This window comes from Gorilla gorilla, chromosome 8 (genome assembly GCF_029281585.2).
Source record: "Gorilla gorilla gorilla isolate KB3781 chromosome 8, NHGRI_mGorGor1-v2.1_pri, whole genome shotgun sequence".
Taxonomy (NCBI): Eukaryota; Metazoa; Chordata; class Mammalia; order Primates; family Hominidae; genus Gorilla; species Gorilla gorilla.
In genome coordinates this window covers 96,662,977-96,686,208 of record NC_073232.2, presented here as the reverse complement: position 1 = coordinate 96,686,208, position 23,232 = coordinate 96,662,977, and the positions used below count along the sequence as shown (strand labels likewise).

Sequence of the window (23,232 nt, the reverse complement as noted above, 5' to 3'; positions counted from 1 at the left end):
TATTGTTGACTTTTTTCTTAAATGGAAAAAACTATAAATGATCTACTCTTTTTTTTTTTTTGAGACGAAGTCACGCTCTGTCACCCAGGCGTGAGTGCAGTGGCACGATCTAGGCTCACTGCAAGCTCCGCTTCCCAGGTTCACGCCATTCTCCTGCCTCAACCTCCCAAGTAGCTGGGACTACAGGCGCCTGCCACCACGCCTGGCTAATTAGAATATTACCCTTTTCCCCCAAAGACAACCACAATATATTTGGTGTATATATTTCAAATCTCTTTGGGTGTCTGTGTGTGTACGTATATGTATACATATATACACATATGTGTATATATGTATGTGTATATATGTATATGTATATATACGTATATATACATAGATACGTATATATACATCTCTTTCCTTTGCGTGTGTGTATACATATATATACACACACACATATATACACGTATACACAAAATATACACTATATACACACATAACTCCAATGATCTATTGTTAACTGGTAAAAAGAAAACTATAAAACAGTATCACAAAACGAATTTTTGTAAGGAGTTATGTGTGTATATAGTGTACAAATATATTGTGTGTATATGTGTAAATATGTGTGTGTATGTATATGTATACATATATGTATACACACACACGCAAAGGAAAGAGATTTGAAATATATACACCAAATACATTACGGTTATCTTTGGGGGAAAAGGGTAATATTCCAAGTAGCTTTTGTTTTCTTTTTTTGCTCATATGCATTGTCTATTTTTTCTTTAATGAATATGAATTTTTGTGTGTGATTAAGTTGTATAAGGAGGTTTATTAAAGTGTGCTTTAGGAAAAAGAAATCCTGTATTTAAAATGAGGATGGCGGCCAGGTGCGGTGGGTCACGCCTGTAAGCCCAGGACTTTAGGAGGCAGAGGCAGGTGGGTCACCTCAGGTCAGGAGTTCAAGACAAGCCTGGCCAACATGGTGAAACCCTGTCTCTACTAAAAATACCAAAATTAGCCAGGCGTAGTTGTGTGTGCCTGTAGTCCCAGCTAGCTACTTGAGAGGCTGAGGCAGGAGAATTGCTCGAACCCGGGAGGCAGAAGTTGAAGTGAACCAAGATCACACACTGCACTGCAGCCTGGGCACAGAGCGAGACTCTGTCTCAAAATAAATAAATACATAAATAAAATAAAATGAGGATGGAGTCTTCTTCTTACTATTATTTTTATTAGAGACAGGGTCTTACTCTGTCACCCAAGCTGGAGTGCAGTGGCACAGTCATAGCTCACTGCAGCCTCGAACGGTTGAGCTCAAGGGATCCTCCTACCTCAGCCTCTGAGTAGCTGGGATTTCAGGCACCAGCCACCTAATCTGGCTAGGATTGCTAAAAAATAGTAATAGCTACAATGTATTATGTGCTTATTAAGCAGTGGGTCTTGCTCTGAGCACTTTGCATGTATTTATTTATTTATTTAAATCTCACAAGTGCCCTGTGAATTAGGTACTCTTATTACCTTATTTTACAGAGATAGAAGCTGAAGCTGTGTGTCCCCACATGTCACACAGTTGGAAAGTGACAGAGTCAGGGTTCTAGTTGAGAAAATAGGATTGATGCACCTGCACTCTTAGCCAGCACAGTGTTGTGTTTTAGATATGCTGTTAACATGGTATAGCCACACAATGAGACCAGATAGCATTTGCACCAAATTCCAAAAGATACATATTGCATAAAAATGCCCACAAGATAATGTTAAATGGAAAAAGCCATACACAGAGCTGTGTGAAACTGGAGAGTTGACCTGGTCTTCCCCAGTGAGGGCCAGCTGCCTCTCATGTGTGGAAGTAGAGAGAAGGTTCTGACCCATGGTTCAGGAGGGATCCTCTCTGGGGGTCTTCAGCATCAGGAGCTCTTCCCTGCTGGTTGGCTGGAAGAGCATGACCTGCTGGATGGCTGGTCTCTACCAGGTCACCTGGGCCCTGGCTGCTGCTGGTCCTCCAAGGCAGCCCAGGGATGGTAGGGCAGTGCATGAGGCCCCTCTCCTCCAACTCCCTTGCAAGCCCCAGGGTATCTGCTTCCTACAGCAGCCATCCCAGAAGGCACATTTTCATTTTACAGATGGTTGGGGCAGTTTTTCTTTATAGATGTATAAATTTTTAGTAAAAGTTATACACAAACATGGCTAAGAGTTCTAAGAGGATACATGATGAAGATAATGATAAAGCACTGCTTTGTGCCACCTCTGACCGTACCCTATCTCTCCCCAAGCGTACACTCATAGTTGTAGTTTACTAAATTTGGACATTGCTGCTTTACCTCCTATAGATCATGATTTAGCTCTCTTACATCACCCTCCCCTCTCTATTTCTATTTTTGGTCAAATCAATAAACAGGCTACCTTATTAGGTCCACACTGACAATGTTCTTTGTAGAGCTAAGGAGTGCGTTTTGACCACATTGTCCTTCTTGTATAGCTCTGTGTCTCTCTTTTCTAATGTCCTAACATTCTTTCTTTCCTTCCATTAGACAATAAACACAAAAACAAAGTCTCTGTGGTATCAGATACAGAATTATCCTCTTTTTTTTCTCCCCCCAGGAGAAAAAGCTCCCTTCCAATGACCTCTGTCTTCCTACTACAATCTGGGCTGTCATGACATAATTTGGGGGCTTTGATTTGGGCAGTTAAGGAAGAAGATTTGCTTCATTGAAGGTAGTGATTAGCACTTCTCCCCAAAATCCAAAGGGATAGAGGGCAGGTGTGGTGGCTCGCGCCTGTAATCCCAGCACTTTGGGAGGCCAAGGAGGGCAGATGGCAAGGTGAAGAGTTCGAGACCAGCCTGGCCAACATCGCGAAACCCTGTCTCTACTAAAAATACAAAAATTAGCTGGGTGTGGTGGCACACGCCTGTAATCCCAGCTACTTGGGAGGCTGAGGCACAAGAATCACTTGAACCCAGGAGGCGGAGGTTGCAGTGAGCAGAGATTGCGCCATTGCACTCCAGCCTGGCGACAGAGTGAGACTCCGTCTCAAGAAAAACGAAGAAACAAACAAACAACACAAACGGATGGCAATGGGTTGATGGGCCCCTCACAGAGGGTGTAACTGAGGACACATCCCAGGTCCAGCCTTGCTGTGGTGATGCATCGTTCTTTAAACCTCCATTCCGTTTGGGGCAACAGAGGCCCCCGTCTGAGCAACAAGATCTCCTGCCCCACTCCCATCCCTTTCTATGACTCCAGTGTCTTCCCTTAGTCTGATTCTTTCATCCTAAGCAGTCCCTGGGCTTCAGCAGATGGTCAGGAAGCCCCCCATTGAAGACATTCCCTGTGCATCCTGGGATGGGAGGGACTTCGGTGCTCAGATACCAGGGGTCCAGGTTGACACTACCACTGGGTCAGCTTTTCTTGTCAACTTCCCTCCCAGTGTGACCCTTGGGCTCTTCTGCCTCCTTAAATTATGCACCTGTTACATCAAGCATCGCCACCCACATCTCCCAAGGACAAACACTAGTACCAACTGTCAGGGACCATGCCCAAACCCACAATGAGGAACGAGCCCTTTCCTTAACATCCTCATAATTAGGAGCACGCCTCCCTTTTTCCTGGGAGTCAGTACACCACATTGTTATGCTGCGCCTGTGTCCTGTTTGGCTTGCTTCCTGCCTTTTGGGGCCAGCCTGAAAAATAAAAAAGCCACATTATGCTTCAAAGGAGGCTCCCTTGGTTACCCTGAGAGGGGCTGTGAAATGGCCTTTCCAAAAAGACCTTCATTTCGTTTTTAGCCAAGAGTCTTTGTTCTCCCAAGTCCTTCTGAAGGAAAGGGAGATAATAGCCAAGGATGTGTTACATGTTTCGTATTTTACATATATTGGTGGAAAACAGGCTGGAAGAGAATATACCGGTATTTTAGCCGTTGTTATCTCTGGATATGAATGTAGAAGTGATACTTTTTCTTTTTCATACTTTTCTGCATTTTTCTTTCTTTTTTTTATTCGTTTTGGTTATTTTCTTTTTTCCCTTTCTCTCTTTCCTTCCTTCCCTTCCTTCCTTTCCTTCCCTCCCTTCCCTTCCCTTCCCCTCCCTTGCCTGCCTGCCTGCTTTCTTTCTTTCCTTCTTTCCCTCTTTCCTTCCTTCCTTCCTTCCTTCCTTCCTTCCTTCCTTCCTTCCTTCCTTCCTTCTTTCTTTCTTTCTTTTTTTCTTTCTTTCCTTTTTAGACAGAGTCTTGTTCTGTCACCCAGGCTGGAGTGCAGTGGCACGATCTTGGCTAATTGCAATCTCTGCCACCTGGGTTCAAGCAATTCTCCTGCCTCAGCCGCCCAAGTAGCTGGAATTATAGGCGTGCACCACTAAGTCCAGCTAGTTTTTGTATTTTTAGTAGAGATGGGGTTTTGCCATTTTAGCGAGGCTGGTCTTGAACTCCTGGCCTAAAGTGATTTGACCGCCTTGGCCTCCCAAAGTGCTGGGATTACAGGCATGAGCCACTGCGTTTGGCCCACTTTCTGCATTTTTCTAATTGCAGAAACATATCTAATTTTTGAAACTATGTCTACCATCTGGTCGGGCACCATGGCTCACACCTGTAATTTCAGCACTTTGAGAGGCAAAGGCGGGCAGATCACTTGAGGTCAGGAGTTCAAGACCAGACTGGCCAATGTGGTGAAAACTCATCTCTACTAAAAATACAAACAAATTAGCCAGGCATGGTGGTGCATGCCTGTAGTCCCAGCTACTCGGCAGGCTGAGGCAGGAGAATCGTTTGAACACAGGAGGTGGAGGAGATTGAGCCACTGCATTTCAGCCTGGGCAACAGAGGGAGACTGAAAAAAAAAAAAAAAAGAAAAGAAAAGAAAGAGAGAAAGAGAAACTATATCCCCATGAAATGCTATTTAACAAATGTTTAAAACTATTTAAATATATATAACATAGCAGGAGTAAAAGAGGTCATTTTGAGTTTGAACTGGAGTCGGATCTATGTGGACACATCTGCCACTGGTGTGCTGGGAGCAGAGGCCTCCTTTGTGAGGATGGGCACCCCAGAATGTCAGAGATGGTTAGTCACAGCTGTTTCCCTAGCACCAGCAGTAGGCACTCAAAATATGTTTTTAAAACACACTAGTGAGTGAATGACGGGGGAGGAATTCCTGTAGGTTGAGCCTGATCCAGTCAGGAACTTGGTTGGCACCAGGGAGGCAGCCAGACTAGGCGTCCCTCAGCTTTGTCTCTCAGCCCAGCCTTTAATGTCCTGGGAGAACAGGATGTTGTAAGTAAAGACGGAAAGGCTGTCATTATAACAACAAACAATCTTGCTTTAGAGCTGCACAAAGAAAATGCATCACAGAAGGCAGGGAAAGTATATTCACTGCCCTGCTTCTCTGTAGGCCACCCACATTCTTTGGCAAAGGGGACTTCTCTGTGAAACAGAGGTGAAGCCCATTCCCTGGAACTAAGGTGCTTGGTGAAGCAACAGTAGCAGCCAGCAGCTTAAACCTGGTTTTAAGCACGCTGGAGGCGGCTTTGGCTTTGTTTTCACCATATAGGCTACTGTTACAAAACTTCATTAGAGAACAAGACACTCTTAAATTTTTCTACTTGTTGGGAGGGTAGTGGCAGTTTCTGTTTGTGTTTCCTTCCACCCCCACTTGGTCAAGCCTAAAGCTTATTCTTGAGCACCAGGAAGCAGAAGCACAATGGGAAGTGGGACTTTCCACTACAATCATCCTTGAGTATGAAGTTTGGGGGCTAATCCTTTCTTGTTCACATGTACAGATTAACAATGCAATGCCCGTATGGGTGTTCACAGCATTTTTGCCAAACCCCCAGGCTCTCTGGGACAGAGACCTTACTATTTGGTTCAGGTGACTACTTTCTTCACTCCTCGGTGATGTACCTGCATGAAATGTCCCCAGTCATCATTGCTCGGCAGTCAGAAACTGAGGAAGGTGGATGTTCTCAGTCCAGTGGGTCTCTGGACATCAGTTGTCCACTTGAGGTACAGGAACAAATCTTTTTTTTGTTTGTTTGTTTGTTTTAATTTTTTTGTTTTTTGTTTTTTGTTGCTCTTGTTGCCCAGGCTGGAGTGCAGAGACACAATCTTGGCTCACTGCAACCTCCGCCTCCCAGGTTCAAGCGATTCTCCTGCCTCAGCCTCCTGAGTAGCTGGGATTAGAGTTGCCCACCACCACACCTGGCTAATTTTTGTATTATTAGTAGAGATGGGGGTTTGCCATGTTGGCCAGGCTGGTCTCGAACTTCTGAGCTGGTGATCCATCCACCTTGGCCTCCCAAAGTTCTAGGATTACAGGTATGAGCCACCACACCCGGCCCAGGAACAAATCTTTCTTACCTCATTTTTATCTCTAGGTTATGGAAAGGGATGATGGGGGTGGGGGAGGATCCTCTGCATTGTCTTCCCTAAAAAATAGGATCAACTGGGGAGACTTGTGAGCATCCCTTGGAAGCAAAGGTGGACTGAACATGCCTGTCTAGGTGTCCACATACTCTCTTCAGACCCTGTGATGGCTAATTTTTCTTGTCAACTTGGCTAGGCGATTGGGGCCAGTTGTTTGGTCAACTAGTCTGGATGTTGTTAGGAAGGCATTTTGTAGATGTGATTAACATTTACAATTGGCAGACTTCAAGTAAAGCAGATTACCCTCCATGATGTGGGTGGGCCTCATCCAATCAGATGAAGGCCTTAGGAGCAAAAGCTGAGGTGTCAGGGGAAGAAGGCATTCTGCCTCAAAACTGACATAGAAATCCTGTCTAGATTTCCAGCCCACTGGTCTGCCCTGCAGACTTTGGGCCCAAGATTACAATTTCAACTCTTGTCTGAATTTCTATCCAAAGGGCCTGCCCTAGATTTCAGACTTGCCAGCATCCACAATTGCATGACTCAATCCCTTAAAATAAATCTCAATCTTTCTCTTTCTTATTGTTTCTGTTTCTCTGAAGAACCCTGACTGAAACTGACAAAGCCTCTCTCATTGACCACACTCTGAGCCCTCTTCTCAACTAGGCCTCCTCCATGGCCTGCTGAGCCCAGTTTTAGCAAAAATTCTGCTGAGGCAGTTTATTGGGAATCCCCCCTGCCCTTGATATCTAATCAGGTCTCTCTCCCCTATCCCAAGTTCCCCATAGTAATTCTCTGTCCTCTGCCTCACTGGGCCTACTGGCTATAAATCCCCACTTGCCCCTGTTTGTATTTGAAGTTGAGTTCCATCTCTCTCCCTGTCCCCTTCTGTTTGGGCTGCTATAACAAAATATCATCAACCAGAAGGCTTATAAACAACAGAAATTTATCTCTCACAGCTCAGAAGGCTCAGAAGTCCATGGTCAGGACATCAGCAGATTCAGTGTCTGGTAAGGGCCAATTTTCTGGTTCGTGGATGCTGCTTCCTGGCTGTGTCCTCATATGATGGAAAGGGTGAGGGGTCTCTCCCAATGCCTCTTTTAGAAGGGCACTGATCTCGTTCATGAGGGCTCTGGCCTATGACATAATCATCCCTTAAAGTGCCCACCTCCTAATTCCTTCATCTTGGAAGTGAAGTTTCAACTTATGAATTTGAGGGAGACACAAACATTGAGACCATAGCACTTACCTATTGCAATGCTCTTAAATAAACTGTCTTGCCATTTTTAACAAGTGTTTGGTGAATAATTTCTCTTTAATAATACAGACCCTATACCTAAGGCCAGTAACTATAAGGACTTTATAATACTCCGGAGTCAGACTCAATTTCTCATCTGGCTGCTGCCTCCTGTGTTCCTACAGCAATCTGAAGTACTGAAGTCAAAAACAGCACATGGGCCTTGCAGCATCTGGGGTGCAGCAAGCAGGGTGAAGGGGGAGACTGCCTTAGAATGGAGGGTGGCAGCTCCAAGGAATGGGAAAGCTTCTCAATCCCTTTGGTCTAAGTGGGAAAACAAAAGAGCTGGCAGCAATCTGGGGTGAGTTAGGGCCCAGCAGCTAAAAAGCAGACCGGTTTCATGATAACGAGCTTCTTTTTTGTGTAGGATGACTGTAGCAAGTTTATCTGCAAGACCCACAGGGACCTCAGCAATGACACATTGTGGGGTAGATTGGGAAGCCAGATTAGGTAATCACAGAGCTGGAGCACCTCTCTAAGAACCAGCTGGGGCTCTGCAGGGGTGTGACAAGTGCTCATCCGGATGAGGGACTCACAGAGACAACTGGCACATTAAACAGATTGCACTGTCATCTTCCTGACAGCACGCCCACAAAGGACCATGCTCAGCTGTCATCTTCAAGTGTGGGAGCAGCTTCCCTCCAAGCCCTGGGCAAGAGGCCACAAGATCCAGGTGGGGACCCAGCCTCAGACAAGTGTCCAGTAGTGGAAACTAGTAGGAAACCAGGACAGATGGGCAGGGACAACAGGGCAGAGAAGGTGAGGCCTGAGGCTTGGTGGGTACCCCAAAAGAGGTTTGGCTTGGTACAGATCATGAGTTGAGGCCATGATATCCTCCTGTCTGGTAAGGAATGGTTCCAGACATGGCTGGGGTTGCTGCTTCTGAGGAGTGTCATGAAGACTGCAACAGGGAAGGCTTGGGGCCCTGAGGCCAAGTCCTTCATGTCATTCCAGCTCCCCTTCAGGGAATATGGAGATACACTAAAGGAATGTCTCTCTTTTATTGTTGAAAATGTGCACCTTTTCCTTCAGTGGCCTGCATCACTGCACAGAAATAATAATAATAATAAAACTACCTAAAGTTTATTGAATAATTTCCTTAGGGAAAGCACATGACATACATAATTGCATGTAAACAACCTTATAGTTCCCATTTTAAAGCTACAAAACCCGCCGGGCACAGTGGCTCAACCCTGTAATCCCAGCACTTTAGGAGGCTGAGGCAGGTGTATCATGAGGTCAGGAGTTCAAGACCAGCCTGGCCAACATAGTGAAACCCCCTCTCTACTAAAAATACAAAAATTAGCCAGGCATGGTGGCAGGTGCCTGTAATCCCAGCTACTCGGGAGGCTGAGGCAGAGAATTGCTTGAACCTGGGAGGCAGAGGTTGCAGTGAGCTGAGATTGCGCCACTGCACTCCAGCCTGGGCAACAGAGCGAGACACCATCTCAAAACAAAAACAAAAACAGAAAAAAAAACCGGAGGCTTATGGAGTTAGTGCCCCCAAATAACACAGCTGAAAACTTAAGTTTAGCACAGTGAAAACGTAATGCGAATGTAGACAATCTGAGTCAATACTTAACCACCATGTTATTATCTTAGCATAAAAGTTCATTCTAAAGTATGCTGACCTGATCACATCTCAGGCATACTGAGATTACTGACAATAGCTTTAGGACCAAATGACCAGGAGCCTAAATTTGCCTCTGCTATTTCCTGGCTGAGTGACCTCAACATGCACTGCTTATTGGCAATAAGAGTCAGATTCTTCATCTATAAAATGAGCATGGCAATGTATGTAGTATGTAGTAATCATCCGATATGATTACTTTCTGGTTTGAAACCCATCTTGAGTTGGGTTTCAGGCCTGAGATGTGGTCAGGTGAGGGCCCCATTCTGTTCATTGGGGACCTTACCACACACAAGGGGATCTCTAGGTTGGCATAGTTATTTCCTCAGGACATTACCAGCCTAAGTCCTCATCTTCTGGAACAGTCTCACTTTCTCCCACTGAGTAGGAATGTAGCTATTTGTATTCTCTTTCTAGAAGCAAGAGGACCTCTTCTGAAGGGTGAAGAGGAGGTATGAAGACATCAGTATCACCTGGATTCAAAGAAGAGAACTGACCATAACAAATTAGAAAACAATTTGTATTACCTGCTTCAAATACTCTTTAGTTTTTAGACAGGTTGATAGTCCAAAGTGTTGTTGACATTTTGGAAATAGTAGCATCCAAAGTGTGTAAGGAGCTGGGCTTTAGAATGAAAGATCTAGAATTAAATTCTTTTCCCACTGCTGATTAGCTGGGTGGCCTTCAGGGAGTTGCTTAAATTCTCCATGCCTCAGGTTCTTTGTCAGTTAAGGAAAATGCTGCATGGGGTTGTGACTAAAAACAAAATGATGTTTATAAAGCAACTATCCTGGTGGTGAACACAGAATGCAAGTTCTATCAATGTCCATTCTTTTCTTCTTCTTTGTTAAAAAGGTATATGTGTGTAAAGATAACTCACATCAGGCTAGAAAGCCTTGGTTGATTGAAGTTTCATTTCATTTTAAGAGATTTCTTTTTTCCTGGGGATCTCCAACTCTGCTAGAAAGCTTATAAGTCCACATGCTGCTGGTGGGCTGAAGTCAGAGCCCTTCTAAGGACACCAGTGGGATCATTCAGCACTAGGACTAGGACAGCACTGGCTCTCTGGGTTTCCCTGTTCCAATTCTGTGGCACAACTTCTGGCCATGGTGCTGAAAGATACTTTTCTTGATTTCCTAACTACTTTCCCTTCTCTCCACTTCATTCAGTCACAGGGTGGCTCATGGTCTTGTGGGCAGCCTGGGCTGGCCCCTGGTGAGTCCCCATAGATAAGCCTCACAGCTCTTCACTGGAGCCTTTTGCCCAACTTAGGAAGACGAAGAATTGAGGTTGGAAAATAGGAGACAGGTCAGTTCCAACAATTTCTGATTCAGTGTTCATTCTAATGAACAGCTCCCTGCTCAGAAATGTAATAACAATGCTGATAGTTAGCATTCATTTAGTCCCTACTTCTTTGCCTGTATTATTAAATTAAGTAATGATATCTTATAAGCAACTCTGGCCTGATATATAGTAAGTACTTATAACTGTTGTTTTTGCTATTGTTATTTTCATTTAATTCTCTCAAATCTCTGATGAGCAGAAATTGCCATCCTCATTTTACAGATGAAGAATCTGACACTTATTGCCAATAAGCAGTACCTATTGAGGTCACTCAGCCAGAAAACAGCACAGGCAAAATTAGGTTCCTGGTCATTTGGTCCTAAAGCTATTGTCAAAACATTACACTACCTCTGAAGATCCTTCTGGCCAAACAGGCAGAGGTCAGTATGATTACTTGACCCAATCTATTTCTTCTGAGCTCAATTCAGTGGTGTGTTGGGGCTCATATGAGCTTGCAAGAACCAATTGTGTGCATTTCTTCCCAACTCTGTGTTGGTAGCATGATGTCAACCAGTGGGAATATTTGCACCACACAACTAGGTAAACACTGCAAATCAGGGCTTTCTAAATTTTTCTGGAGATATGGATTAGCAGTACTTAACTAGCCAGGATTATTAAAATAAGACATGGGTAATGTCAAGGACTATCATATATGCCTGTGGATTTTAGTCTATGGTTTTCTGACTACATATATACCATGAGAGAGAAATGGGATTCAACACAATTGGTGTCATTTATTTCTGCATAACAAATCACTCTGAAATTCAGTGGCTTAAATAACAATAAATATGTATTATCTCTCAGAGTTTCTTCGGGCCAGGGATTTGGAAGAGACTTAGTTGGCTCTGTTGGATGGTTCTGGCTTGGAGTCTCTTATGAAATAGCAGGCAAAATGCCAGCTGGGCCTCCAGTCACCTGAACAAAGTTGTGCCACTCACATGGTCGGCAAATTCATGGTGGCTATTGTCAGGAAGCCTCAAGTCCCGATCACATGGACTTCACAGAGGGCCACTTGAATGTTTTCACAATGTGAAAAGATAAACAACAGCCTTCTCCAGGGTGAATAATCTGAGAGAGCAAGGTAAAAGCTGCAACATCTTTTATGAACATCAAATTCTGCCATTTCCACAATATCCTACTGGTCACACATCAGCCCTATTCTGTGCAAGAGATAACTACACAAGGGCATGAATAGCAGGAGATGAGAATCACTGGAGGAATCTTGAAAGCTGACTCCCATGATTGTACAGAGAAATTGTGATTCCTTCATCCTTCAGGGCTGACAGCAAATAATTTTCTCCTAAATCCCATGCCACTTGCCTGACAGCTGTAGCACAAAGTTTTTTTTCTAAGCAATGAAGAATGATGGCTATTGGATAAGAAAACAAATGACAGTGTCTACCCCAACATTATACACTCCCCAGATAAGAAACTCATCTTGTACTCACCATGCAATTAGCCTCTACATGTTTGCTCTCAGCTTATTAACCAGAATAAATTCCTCTTGTGTCTTTTTTGCTTGGTTTGCACAAGCCATCTTTGTGTCTCTCTGATTGAATAGACATCCTTTTCGTGGGGTTGGGCTGAAACCAAGAATTAATCTCTGGGCATTGGGTAAAGGGGAAAATGAAGCTGATACGGAAAATTAAGTTAGTTTCTTTGGCTCTGAGAAGATAAGGGCAGATGATGCCTCTATCCCAATTGGCCTGATCACAGGTGCACTATTCTTAAGCTGCTGCTTGCTGAGTTGGTGTCCAGGCTGAAGGAGAATGTGTATGACTGGTCTAAAGGCAGTTGTCTCCGGAAGTATCTGAAACATTTCAGTACAGTGTACAGTGAAGGAAAGAGAGGGGGAAGCCGTTTTACAACACAAACTGTTTATGATTATTAACATTTGATTTCTTCATAATTTAAATGGTGCAGTAAGTTCAAAAAAAGAAAAATATTGTTGCCTTGACTTAGCAGATTGTGTTTTTCACTCAAAACTTTAGTATGAAGACCTCAAAATAGTAACTAGTTAACACATCTTCACCTTGTAAAAAGGTTTGGATAAAGCAGACACTACGAACTCTCATCCTTATTCCTTTTAACCTCCAAATTGAATGTGCATAAATCCAAGGGTTCTCAAATAGAAAACATATGTTTCTTATAACTGAGATAGCTGAGTCTGGGATAAAATGCTTTGAATGTAGCATTTCTTATTAATTAGATTAATTGTCAGGTCCACCTATAATCTGTGTTTTGTGTAGAAAATCACACCAAGCCCAAGGCATGCCAGACCTACCTGAAACATTTGTGATGGAATCACCAGATAAGCAGATTAAAGAACTACTCAGACTGTGGTATCTGGACTTCTGAAAGATACATGATGAATGCCTTATTACCAGTAGGACAAAAGTGAGGAATGGGGGCTGGATAGCAATATTTTAGAGAGAGTCATATAATTGGTTGTCTTGAAGGGGTCCCAAATGACAATCTCTATTGACCTGAAGTGAGTTTCCCTTTCTTCCTCCTAGAAGAATTAATATATTCTTGTCAAAATTCTTACCTGTAGTAGTCAGGGTTCAATTAGAGAAGCAAACCACTGGGATATTACATATACTAGTGCTTTGTTAGTAGGATTCGACCTTACATAGGCTGGTAAGATATTTAACCACCTTAGAAGCTGGATAAATAGTCTCTATAGGGCTGTCGTCTTCATATCTGATGCTGAACCATGAAGTCCTCAGGGCAGGCTGGGAAGGGAAGGGAAGATGATTGCAAAGTGGTAGAGAGCAAGGACAAGCTGGAGATGACAAGCATGAGCTGAAATGAACACAGAAGGACTGGAACCCATGTTAGTATTGCACTGCCTCCAATTTTAAATATACGGTGTCTTGTAAGAAAAGCAGATAAACACATAACTTACCCATGAGTGGAGAAGCTGAAGTACAAATTCAGGGGAGGATGGAGCAGCTGCAAGCCTGGCTGGCATCCCATGCCAACAAGGTGACCCAGTAGATAAGTGACAAGGTGACTGAGCTGCCTGGTGCTCTTGCATAGAATTTTCAAGTGTTAGAAAAATGTCTCCATGCCTTGCAATTTGTCTCTTGTGGCCAAGCCTAACTGGAAACAAACAGGAAAGGGATTCTAGGAAACCTGCTTCCACCTAGCCAAGCTGACATGTTACTAAGCCACCACATCACTTCACAGGCTAAAGCATTAGGTTCCTGGTGCAAGGTCCTGCTCTTCGCTCTATCAGCTGTCCATAAATCTGATGACTTCAGCATCCAATATCTGCGACCCTTGTTTCCTTGACCTCCTTATTGCCAGTGAACTCCTTGTCCACTCCACCTCACCCATGACTTGCATAGTCATCCTTGACCTTGTGTCCCCTTCAAGATGGTCCATCTTCACAGTCTAATTAAAATTTCATTCTCCCTGACTGCTCCTTTCCAACCAGCTTGCATGCTCACTTACCGCACTCTGTTTTTACTTCATTAGGATTTCTCGTCTGTTGACTCTTGCTTTCATCCAAAGCATCACCTCTTTCTTTTCATTATCCTCCTCAGTCAGACTAGATTCTCAACACTGTCACTTTAATGGCCCTAAACCTTATTTTTCTTTTTTTCTTTTCTCATGGTCATCAACAAAACCCCACCTCTGGATGACCCCACATAATTTCCTCTCAAGGCCTTACCTGAGCAGCCAAGAAGTGCTAGAGGAACTTAAACAACAGGACTATAATCACTTATCTCAAATGGTTGTGGCTACTGTCCCGAGCTTCTCCTACTACACTCTCCAGTCAACTCATATTTTTATATGAAACAAAATAATTTTATTAATTTATGTGTGGAAAAACAATTATAGATTCACATGCAGCTGTAAGAAATAATACAGAGATCCAGGCAGGGCGCAATGGCTCATGTCTGTAATCCCAGCACTTTGGGAGGCTGAGGTGGGCGAATCACTTGAAGTCAGGAGTTCGAGACCAGCCTGGCCAACATGGTGAAACAAACCCCGTCTGTACTAAAAATACAAAAATTAGCTGAATGTGGTGGTGCATGCCTGTAGTCCCAACTACTTGGGAGGCTGAGGCAGGAGAATGGCCTGAATCCAGGAGGCGGAGGTTGCAGTGGGCCAAGATCGCACCATTACACTCCAGCCTGGGCGACAGAGCAAATCTGTGTCTCAAAAAAAAAAAAAAAAGAAAGAAAAATAATACAGAGATCCTTTGCATAGTTTTCCCAGTTTCCTCTAATGGTAATATTTTGCAGAATTATAGCATAATATGACAAAAAGAATACTAACATGGATATAATTCACTGATCTTATGCAGATTTCCATTTTACTTGTCCTCATTTGTGTGTGTAAATTCTATACAATTTTATCATCTGTGTAGGTTCATGTATTCTTTATCATAACAAAGATACTAAACAACTGTAACAGCACAAGGATTCATTATGTATTCTTTTATAGTCACCCCCACCTTCCTCCCACCCCTACTCCATCCCTAACTCCAGAAAAATCCTAATCTGTCTTTCATTTCTAAAATTTTATCATTTCACAAATGTTATATAAATGGACTCATTCAGTATGTAACCTTTTGTTACAGGGATTTTTTTCTCAGTATAAGTTTCTGGAGATGCATCCAGGTTGTTGTGTATATCAATAGTTCATTCTTTTTGATTACTGAATACTATTCCATGTATGTACATACTACAGTTTGTTTAATCATTTACCTTTTGAAGGACAGCTATGTTTATTCCACTGTGGGGCAAAAAGGCTATTATCAGCATTTGTGTATAGGTCTTTTTGTGTGAACAGAAGGCTTCATTTCTCTGGATTAAATGCCCGGAGGTGTACTAGGTGGTATGGTAGTTACACTTTCAGTTTTTAAGAAAACTATCAAGCTATCTTTCAGAGTGGCTGTACCATTTTACATGCCCACCAGCAACGTGTCAGTGGTGAATTTTCCTCATGTTCTCACTGGCATTAGATGCTGTCTCTTTTTGTATTTATTTATTTATTTACAATGACTGGGTCTTACTATGTTGCCCAGGCTGGTCTCAAACTCCTGTGCTCAAACCATCCTCCTGCCTCAGCCTCCTAAAATTTTGGGATTACAGGCATGAGCCAACATGTGGGGCCTGTTTTTAATTTTAGTCATTTTGATAGCTATATGAGGTTATCTCACTCTGGCTTTAATTTGCATTTTCTTAGTGGCTAATAAGGTTGAACATCTTTTCATGTGCTTATTTGCCATCTGTATATTCTCTTCAGTACAATATCTGTGCATGTATTTGCCCATTTTTAGTTGCACTATTATTTTTTTTAATTTTTTTTTATTATACTTTAAGTTTTAGGGTACATGTGCACATTGTGCAGGTTAGTTACGTATGTATACATGTGCCATGCTGGTGCGCTGCACCCACTAACTCGTCATCTAGCATTAGGTATATCTCCCAATGCTATCCCTCCCCCCTTCCCCCACCCCACCACAGTCCCCAGAGTGTGATATTCCCCTTCCTGTGTCCATGTGATCTCATTGTTCAATTCCCACCTATGAGTGAGAATATGCGGTGTTTGGTTTTTTGTTCTTGCGATAGTTTACTGAGAATGATGATTTCCAATTTCATCCATGTCCCTACAAAGGACATGGACTCATCATTTTTTGTGGCTGCATAGTATTCCATGGTGTATATGTGCCACATTTTCTTAATCCAGTCTATCATTGTTGGACATTTGGGTTGGTTCCAAGTCTTTGCTATTGTGAATAATGCTGCAATAAACATATGTGTGCATGTGTCTTTATAGCAGCATGATTTATAGTCCTTTGGGTATATACCCAGTAATGGCATGGCTGGGTCAAATGGTATTTCTAGTTCTAGATCCCTGAGGAATCGCCACACTGACTTCCACAATGGTTGAACTACTTTACAGTCCCACCAACAGTGTAAAAGTGTTCCTATTTCTCCACATCCTCTCCAGCACCTGTTGCTTCCTGACTTTTTAATGATTGCCATTCTAACTGGTGTGAGATGGTATCTCATTGTGGTTTTGATTTGCATTTCTCTGATGGCCAGTGATGATGAGCATTTTTTCACGTGTTTTTTGGCTGCATAAATGTCTTCTTTTGAGAAGTGTCTGTTCATGTCCTTCGCCCACTTTTTGATGGGGTTGTTTTTTTCTTGTAAATTTGTTTGAGTTCATTGTAGATTCTGGATATTAGCCCTTTGTCAGATGAGTAGGTTGCGAAAATTTTCTCCCATTTTGTAGGTTGCCTGTTCACTCTGATGGTAGTTTCTTTTGTTGTGCAGAAGCTCTTTAGTTTAATTATATCCCATTTGTCAATTTTGTCTGTTGTTGCCATTGCTTTTGGTGTTTTGGACATGAAGTCCTTGCCCATGCCTATGTCCTGAATGGTAAAGCCTAGGTTTTCTTCTAGGGTTTTTATGGTTTTAGGTCTAATGTTTAAGTCTTTAATCCATCTTGAATTGATTTTTGTATAAGGTGTAAGGAAGGGATCCAGTTTCAGCTTTCTACATATGGCTAGCCAGTTTTCCCAGCACCATTTATTAAATAGGGAATCCTTTCCCCATTGCTTGTTTTTCTCAGGTTTGTCAGAGATCAGATAGTTGTAGATATGTGGCGTTATTTCTGAGGGCTCTGTTCTGTTCCATTGATCTATATCTCTGTTTTGGTACCAGTACCATGCTGTTTTGGTTACTGTAGCCTTATAGTATAGTTTGAAGTCAGGTAGTGTGATGCTTCCAGCTTTGTTCTTTTGGCTTAGGATTGCCTTGGCGATGCGGGCTCTTTTTTGGTTCCATATGAACTTTAAAGTAGTTTTTTCCAATTCTGTGAAGAAAGTCATTGGTAGCTTGATGGGGATGGCATTGAATCTGTAAATTACCTTGGGCAGTATGGCCATTTTCACGATATTGATTCTTCCTATCCATGAGCATGGAATATTCTTCCATTTGTTTGTATCCTCTTTTATTTCCTTGAGCAGTGGTTTGTAGTTCTCCTTGAAGAGGTCCTTCACGTCCCTTGTAAGTTGGATTCCTAGGTATTTTATTCTCTTTGAAGCAATTGTGAATGGGAGTTCACTCATGATTTGGCTCTCTGTTTGTCTGTTATTGGTGTATAAGAATGCTTGTGATTTTTGTACATTGATTTTGTATCCTGAGACTTTGCTGAAGTTGCTTATCAGCTTAAGGAGATTTTGGGCTGAGACAATGGGGTTTTCTAGATATACAATCATGTTGTCTGCAAACAGGGACAATTTGACTTCCTCTTTTCCTAATTGAATACCCTTTATTTCCTTCTCCTGCCTAATTGCCCTGGCCAGAACTTCCAACACTATGTTGAATAGGAGTGGTGAGAGAGGGCATCCCTGTCTTGTGCCAGTTTTCAAAGGGAATGCTTCCAGTTTTTGCCCATTCAGTATGATATTGGCTGTGGGTTTGTCATAGATAGCTCTTATTATTTTGAAATACATCCCATCAATACCTAATTTATTGAGAGTTTTTAGCATGAAGGTTGTTGAATTTTGTCAAAGGCTTTTTCTGCATCTATTGAGATAATCATGTGGTTTTTGTCTTTGGCTCTGTTTATATGCTGGATTACATTTATTGATTTGTGTATATTGAACCAGCCTTGCATCCCAGGGATGAAGCCCACTTGATCATGGTGGATAAGCTTTTTGGTGTGCTGCTGGATTCGTTTTGCCAGTATTTTATTGAGGATTTTTCCATCAATGTTCATCAAGGATATTGGTCTAAAATTCTCTTTTTTGGTTGTGTCTCTGTCCGGCTTTGGTATCAGAATGATGCTGGCCTCATAAAATGAGTTAGGGAGGATTCCCTCTTTTTCTATTGATTGGAATGGTTTCAGAAGGAATGGTACCAGTTCCTCCTTGTACCTCTGATAGAATTTGGCTGTGAATCCATCTGGTCCTGGACTCTTTTTGGTTGGTAAACTATTGATTATTGCCACAATTTCAGCTCCTGTTATTGGTCTATTCAGAGATTCAACTTCTTCCTGGTTTAGTCTTGGGAGAGTGTATGTGTTGAGGAATTTATCCATTTCTTCTAGATTTTCTAGTTTATTTGCATAGAGGTGTTTGTAGTATTCTCTGATGGTAGTTTGTATTTCTGTGGGATCAGTGGTGATATCCCCTTTATCATTTTTTATTGTGTCTATTTGATTCTTCTCTCTTTTCTTCTTTATTAGTCCTGTTAGCGGTCTACCAATTTTGTTGATCCTTTCAAAAAACCAGCTCCTGGATTCATTAATTTTTTGAAGGGTTTTTTGTGTCTCTATTTCCTTCAGTTCTGCTCTGATTTTAGTTATTTCTTGCCTTCTGCTAGCTTTTGAATGTGTTTGCTCTTGCTTTTCTAGTTCTTTTAATTGTCATGTTAGGGTGTCAATTTTGGATCTTTCCTGCTTTCTCTTGTGGGCATTTAGTGCTATAAATTTCCCTCTACACACTGCTTTGAATGCGTCCCAGAGATTCTGGTATGTTGTGTCTTTGTTCTCATTGGTTTCAAAGAACATCTTTATTTCTGCCTTCATTTCGTTATGTATCCAGTAGTCATTCAGGAGCAGGTTGTTCAGTTTCCATGTAGTTGAGCGGTTTTGAGTGAGATTCTTAATCCTGAATTCTAGTTTGATTGCACTGTGGTCTGAGAGATAGTTTGTTATAATTTCTGTTCTTTTACATTTGCTGAGGAGAGCTTTACTTCCAAGTATGTGGTCAATTTTGGAATAGGTGTGGTGTGGTGCTGAAAAAAATGTATATTCTGTTGATTTGGGGTGGAGAGTTCTGTAGGTGTCTATTAGGTCCGCTTGGTGCAGAGCTGAGTTCAATTCCTGGGTATCCTTGTTGACTTTCTGTCTCGTTGATCTGTCTAATGTTGACAGTGGGGTGTTAAAGTCTCCCATTATTAATGTGTGGGAGTCTAAGTCTCTTTGTAGGTCACTAAGGACTTGCTTTATGAATCTGGGTGCTCCTGTATTGGGTGCATATATATTTAGGATAGTTAGCTCTTCTTGTTGAATTGATCCCTTTACCATTATGTAATGGCCTTCTTTGTCTCTTTTGATCTTTGTTGGTTTAAAGTCTGTTTTATCAGAGACTAGGATTGCAACCCCTGCCTTTTTTTGTTTTCCATTTGCTTGGTAGATCTTCCTCCATCCTTTTATTTTGAGCCTATGTGTGTCTCTGCACGTGAGTTGGGTTTCCTGAATACAGCACACTGATGGATCTTGACTCTTTATCCAATTTGCCAGTCTGTGTCTTTTAATTGGCACATTTAGTCCATTTACATTTAAAGTTAATATTGTTATGTGTGAATTTGATCCTGTCATTATGATGTTAGCTGGTGATTTTGCTCGCTAGTTGATGCAGTTTCTTCCTAGTCTCGATGGTCTTTACATTTTGGCATGATTTTGCAGTGGCTGGTACCGGTTGTTCCTTTCCATGTTTACCGCTTCCTTCAGGAGCTCTTTTAGGGCAGGCCTGGTGGTGACAAAATCTCTCAGCATTTGCTTGTTTGTGAAGTATTTTATTTCTCCTTCACTTATGAAGCTTAGTTTGGCTGGATATGACATTCTGGGTTGAAAATTCTTTTCTTTAAGAATGTTGAATATTGGCCCCCACTCTCTTCTGGCTTGTAGGGTTTCTGCTGAGAGATCCGCTGTTAGTCTGATGGGCTTCCCTTTGAGGGTAACCTGACCTTTCTCTCTGGCTGCCCTTAACATTTTTTCCTTCATTTCAAGTTTGGTGAATCTGACAATTATGTGTCTTGGAGTTGCTCTTCTCGAGCAGTATCTTTGTGGCGTTCTCTGTATTTCCTGAATCTGAACATTGGCCTGCCTTGCTAGATTGGGGAAGTTCTCCTGGATAATATCCTGCAGCGTGTTTTCCAACTTGGTTCCATTCTCCCCATCACTTTCAGGTACACCAATCAGATGTAGATTTGGCCTTTTCACATAGTCCCATATTTCTTGGAGGCTTTGCTCATTTCTTTTTATTCTTTTTTCTCTAAACTTCCCTTCTCTCTTCATTTCATTCATTTCATCTTCCATTGCTGATACCCTTTCTTCCAGTTGATCCCATCGGCTCCTGAGGCTTCTGCATTCTTCACGTAGTTCTCGAGCCTTGGTTTTCAGCTCCATCAGCTCCTTTAAGCACTTCTCTGTATTGGTTATTCTAATTATACATTCGTCTAAATTTTTTTCAAAGTTTTCAACTTCTTTGCCTTTGGTTTGAATGTCCTCCCGTAGCTCAGAGTAATTTGATCGTCTGAAGCCTTCTTCTCTCAGCTCGTCAAAGTCATTCTCCATCCAGCTTTGTTCCGTTGCTGGTGAGGAACTGCGTTCCTTTGGAGGAGGAGAGGCACTCTGCATTTTAGAGTTTCCAGTTTTTCTGTTCTTTTTTTTCCCCATCTTTGTGGTTTTATCTACTTTTGGTCTTTGATGATGGTGATGTACAGATGGGTTTTTGGTGTGGATGTCCTTTCTGTTTGTTAGTTTTCCTTCTAACAGACAGGACCCTCAGCTGCAGGTCTGTTGGAATACTCTGCCGTGTGAGGTGTCAGTGTGCCCCTGCTGGGGGATGCCTCCCAGTTAGGCTGCTCGGGGGTCAGGGGTCAGGGACCCACTTGAGGAGGCAGTCTGCCCGTTCTCAGATCTCCAGCTGCGTGCTGGGAGAACCACTGCTCTCTTCAAAGCTGTCAGACAGGGACATTTAAGTCTGCAGAGGTTACTGCTGTCTTTTTGTTTGTCTGTGCCCTGCCCCTAGAGGTGGAGCCTACACAGGCAGGCAGGCCTCCTGGAGCTGTGGTGGGCTCCACCCAGTTCAAGCTTCCCGGCTGCTTTGTTTACCTAAGCAAGCCTGGGCAATGGCGGGCGCCCCTCCCCCAGCCTCGCTGCCGCCTTGCAGTTTGATCTCAGACTGCTGTGCTAGCAATCAGCGAGACTCCCCGGGCGTAGGACCCTCCGAGCCAGGTGCAGGATAGAATCTTGTGGTGCGCCGTTTTTTAAGCCAGTCCGAAAAGCGCAATATTCGGGTGGGAGTGACCCGATTTTCCAGGTGCGTCAGTCACCCCTTTATTTGACTCGGAAAGGGAACTCCCTGACCCCTTGCACTTCCCAAGTGGGGCAATGCCTCGCCCTGCTTCGGCTCGTGCACGGTGCGCGCACCCACTGGCCTGCGCCCACTGTCTGGCACTCCCTAGTGAGACGAACCCGGTACCTCAGATGGAAATGCAGAAATCACCTGTCTTCTGCGTAGCTCACGCTGGGAGCTGTAGACCGGAGCTGTTCCTATTCGGCCATCTTGGCTCCTCCCCCTAGTTGCATTATTTTTTAACTGTTGAGTCTTCAGGTTCTTTATATACTCTAGACACTAGCACTTTGTCAGACATGTTGTTTCCAAATATTTTCTTCCATTCTGAAGCTTGTCTTTTCATCCTCATAACAGAGTCCTTTTGCAGATCAAAAGTTTTTAATTTGATGAAGAGCAATTTATCAGGTTTTCCTTTTATGACTTATCCTTTTGGTATCAATTCTGAGAACACTCTTCCTGGCCCTCTACTCTGTAGATTTTCTCCCAAGTTTTTTAGTAAAAGTTGTATAGTTTTACATTTTATATGTATATCCATAATCTATTTTGAGTTAATTTTTTTATAAGATGTAGGACATAGGTCAAGGTTTATTTTTGTTTGTGGTTTATTTATTTTTCCCTGTGGATTTCCATTTGTTGGAAAGATTATCCTTCCATTGAATCGCTTCTGCACCATTGTCAAAAACAGTTGGGCATGTTGATATGGGTTTGTTTCTGGGTTCTCTGTGCTGTTCCACCGACCTGTGTGATTATCCTTCTGCCAAATTACACAGTCTTGGTTACTATAGCTCTGTGTCTTAAAATCAAATATACAGATTTCTCCTTCTTTATTTTTCTTTTCCAAAAACTTTAAAGTAATCTTGCTTTTTTGCCTTTCTTATGAATTTGAAAATAACCTATAGCTACAAACATTTTGCTAGGATTTTAATAGTCATTGCTTTCTACCTGTATATCAATTTGGGGAGAATTAATATTTAACAATGTTGAATAGTCCAGTTCATGAACATGATGTGTCTTTCTGTGTATTCGGATCTTCTTTGATTTCTTTCATCAGCATTGTATAATTTTCAGTATACAAATCCTATATATGCTATTTTATATTTGCATCTGAGTATTTAATTTTCTTTGAGCAATTATAAGCGGTATTGTATTCTAATTTCAGTTTCCATGTGTTGCTAGCATACAGAAAAAATTTGCTTTTTATATGTTTATCCTGCAGCCTGCATTGATGGTGACTTAATTCTGGGAGCTTATTTGTAAGATGCTTTGGGATTTTCTATGCAGACAACCACGTCATCTGCAAAGTGAGGCAGTTCGATTTCTTCCTTTCTAACCTGTATGCATTTTATTTCCTTTTCTTGCCTTAACTGCACTAGCTAGAAATTCTAGCACTATGTTGAATAAGATTGGTGAGAGCAGACAGCTTGCTTTTCTCCTGATCTCAGGAGGAAAGAATTCAGTTTTTCACCATAAGTATGTTAGCTATAAGTTTTTGTAGATTGTGTATCAAGTTAA

General features: G+C 42.3%; 1 long non-coding RNA gene across 1 annotated transcript; it reads right to left on the bottom strand.

The window, feature by feature from the left end:
* Positions 1–7,260: 7,260 nt before the first annotated feature.
* LOC134759179 (uncharacterized) lies at positions 7,261–21,932 on the bottom strand. Its single transcript, XR_010135114.1, has 6 exons — positions 21,847–21,932; positions 13,513–13,709; positions 13,153–13,339; positions 12,889–12,958; positions 9,788–10,527; positions 7,261–8,674 (listed from the first exon to the last, which is right to left on the bottom strand). It is a non-coding gene; the product is annotated as an uncharacterized lncRNA (long non-coding RNA).
* Positions 21,933–23,232: the final 1,300 nt, after the last annotated feature.